Genomic DNA, 3,254 nt, shown 5'->3' with positions numbered 1-3,254 from the left:
TCATCAGGGGGAGGAGGGAGGGATTGCATTGGGGAGTTATACATGATATAAATGATGAATTGATGGGTGCTGACGAGTTGATGGGTGCAGCACACCAACATGGCGTAAGTATACATATGTAACAAACCTGCACGTTATGCACACGTACCCTAGAACTTAAAGTATAATAAAAAATATATATATATATATATCAGTATTCAAGTTTAAGAAGGTCGTAGAACACAAAGCAGATTTAAACCAAATAAGACTAACTCAAGACATGTAATAATCAAATTATCAAAGTCCAAGGGTGAAGAAAGGATCCCTAAAAGCAGGAAGAAAAAAGAAACAAATAACATACAAAGGAGCTCCAATACTTGTGGCTGCAAACTTCTTGGCTGAAACCTTACAGGCCAGGAGAGAGTGGCATGACATATTTAAAGTGTTGAAGGAAAAAAAAAAGCGTTTATCGTAGAAAAGTATGTCTGGTGAAAATATCCTTCAAACATGAAGGAAATGTGAAAGAAAAATATCTTGTGCCCCCAAAATCACTAAGCTAAAGTGAAAAGTGAAACTGGGAACCGCTTAGGGCAAATCTAACTCCCATTCTAGTCAAAGTCACCCCTCTGCTTACCAAGATAAATGCATATATGGGCCGGTTGAGGTGGCTCACATCTGTAATTCCAGCACTTTGGGAGGCTGAGGTGGGTGGATCACGAGGTCAGGAGATCGAGACCATCCTGGCTAACACAGTGAAACCCCATCTCTACTAAAAATACAAAAAATTAGTCGGGCGTGGTGGCGGGCGCCTGTGGTCCCAGCTACTTGGGAGGCTAAGGCAGGTGAAGGGTGTGAACCTGGGAGGTGGAGCTTGCAGTAAGCGAAGATTGCGCCACTGCACTCCAGCCTGGGCGACAGAGCGAGACTCTGTCTCAAAAAAAAAAAAAAAAAAAAAAAGCATAAATGCATATCTGATTGCCTCCTTTGGAGAGGCTAATTAGAAACTCAAAAGAATGCAAACATTTGTCTCTTATCTACGTATGACTTGGTAACCCCCTTCCAGCTTTGAGTTGTCCTGCCTTTCCAGACTGAACCAATGTTCATCTTACATATGTTGATTGATGTCTCATGTATCCCTAAAATGTATACAACCAAACTATGCTCTGACCTCCTTGTGCACATATTGTCAGGACCTCCTGAGGCTGTGTCATGGGCACATCATCAACCTCGGCAAAATTAACTTACTAAATTAACTGAGACTTGTCTCAGATTTTCAGGGTTTGCATTTTGGTAACCATGAAGGGATTCTGAGTGGAGGTGCCCCTGACTGTTGACAAACCCCCTATTGGTGCTTGGTACCAACATGAGCTAACTTTATGGCTCAAACCAATAGGATAATTTGCTGAGGCCTGAGAGCACCTGCTCCAGAGAATTCCTGATCTCCCAAAATTTGGTTGAAATCTAAAGTTTATTTTGCTGTACAACTCTTTTTTTTTTTTTTTTTCTTCCATGGTGATGGAAGGCAGGTAACTCCTTTATGAAGTATGAGCTTACTTCCAAAGGGGAGATGAAAATTTGGTTTTTGTTTGCTTGTTTGTTTGTTTGTTTGTTTTTCCTGCTTCTGGGATGGTAGAGAGCAGTCTTCAGCCTGAAATCCATCCTTAGGTAAGTAACTGAATTGAGGGTTGTCTTGGATAAAGCTAAGATTAACAGACAGCTGGTCTTAATTTCTCCTTACCATTAGAACACTCAGTAATCATGTAAGTTGTGCAATCATTTGTTTTGCTTAACATTTTTTCTTACTGTTGTTTGTTTCTGTTTCTGTTGTTGTTTCAATCTTTTTCCCATTGGGTTTGATCAACTCTATCCAACTCGATCAAATCCAAAGGAAGTTCTAAATTATGGGGAAAGAGGCCTCTGAGGTGGCTAAATTTCCAAACACACAAAAAAAGGATAGTGTGGTGGGGGGAGAAAAATGGCCAGCAAAAGGATAAAAGAGAGGAAAAAAATTTTTATTTTGACTGCGAAGGGGCTTTATTTAGATAACAAGGCCACCTTTTTGCTAGCCAGGCCAAACTGAAGAGCAGTGGCTGTACTTCTGATATAGCAGCAATTTTTTCTAGCTGAAATATGGTAATGAGATTTTAAAAAATCTTTTTGAAAGAGCTCAGTGGTTAAAAGTCAGCTTAATTGAAAGCGAACATCCAAGGTGTGTGTGTGTGTGTGTGTGTGCATGCATATGTGTGTGTTTGTATTTAAAAGGCCTTCATGCTTTTGTTTTCTGCTAGACCTCATTTTTTTTTTTTTTTTTTTTTTAAAAAAATTTTTTTTTTTCTCTTTTATGGTTTTTCCTTTTTTTTTTTTTTTTTTTTTTTTTTAGCAAAAGTTTTTCCTTCTCAGTTGACTGGATTCTCCTTTTTTTTTTTTTTTTAGACAGAGTCTCTCTTTTGTTGCCTACACTGTAGTGCAATGGCGTGATCTCAGCTCACTGCAACCTCCACCTCCTTCAAGTGATTCTCCTGCCTCAGCCTCCCAAGTGGCTGGGACTACAGGCACATGCTGCCACAACCCACTAATTTTTGGTGTTTTTAGTAGAGACAGGGTTTCATCTTGTTAGGTAGGATGGTCTTGAGCTCCTGACCTGGTGATCCACCCTCCTGACCTGGGGATCCACCCTGACTTGGTGATCCACCCGCCTGACCTGGAACTCCTGACCTCATGATCCGCTTTTGCCGTGCAGAAGCTCTTTAGTTTAATCAGATTCCATTTGTCAATTTTGGCTTTTGTTGCAATTGCTTTTGGTGGTGTAGTCATGAAGTCTTTGCCCATACCTATGTCCTGAATGGTATTGACTAGGTTTTCTTCTAGGGTTTTCATGGTTTTAGGTCTTATATTTAATCCATCTTCAGTTAATTTTTGTCTAAGGTGTAAGGAAGGTGTCCAGTTTCAGTTTTCTGCATATGGCTAGCCAGTTTTCCCAACACCACTTATTAAATAGGGAATCCTTTCCCCATTGCTTGTATTTGTCAGGTTTGTCAAAGATCAGATGGTTGTACATGTGTGGCACTATTTCTGAGGCCTCTGTTCTCTTCCATTGGTCTATATATCTGTTTTGGTACCAGTGCCATGCTGTTTTGGTTACTATAGCCTTGTAGTATAGCTTGAAGTCAGGCAGCGTGATGCCTCCAGCTTTGTTCTTTTTGCTTAGGATTGTCTTGGCTATGTGGGCTCTTTTTTGGTTCCATATGAAATTTAAAGTAGTTTTTTCTAATTCT

The 3,254-nt window shown here is 40.0% G+C and overlaps 1 long non-coding RNA gene across 1 annotated transcript in view; it reads left to right on the top strand.

Annotated features, from left to right (window-relative positions):
- Positions 1-3,254, top strand: part of LOC108512267 (uncharacterized) — a 50,326-nt gene that overhangs the window by 32,329 nt on the left and 14,743 nt on the right. Inside the window, exon 2 of the long non-coding RNA XR_001880552.1 lies at positions 1,613-1,644. This is a non-coding gene — a long non-coding RNA (uncharacterized LOC108512267). The remainder of the gene's footprint in view (positions 1-1,612; positions 1,645-3,254) is intronic.

This window comes from Rhinopithecus bieti, unplaced genomic scaffold, assembly GCF_001698545.2.
Source record: "Rhinopithecus bieti isolate Rb0 unplaced genomic scaffold, ASM169854v2 scaffold_30421, whole genome shotgun sequence".
In the NCBI taxonomy this organism is placed as follows: Eukaryota; Metazoa; Chordata; class Mammalia; order Primates; family Cercopithecidae; genus Rhinopithecus; species Rhinopithecus bieti.
The sequence above is the reverse complement of the archived record's forward strand: the minus strand, read 5'-3'. Positions and strand labels throughout refer to the sequence as shown.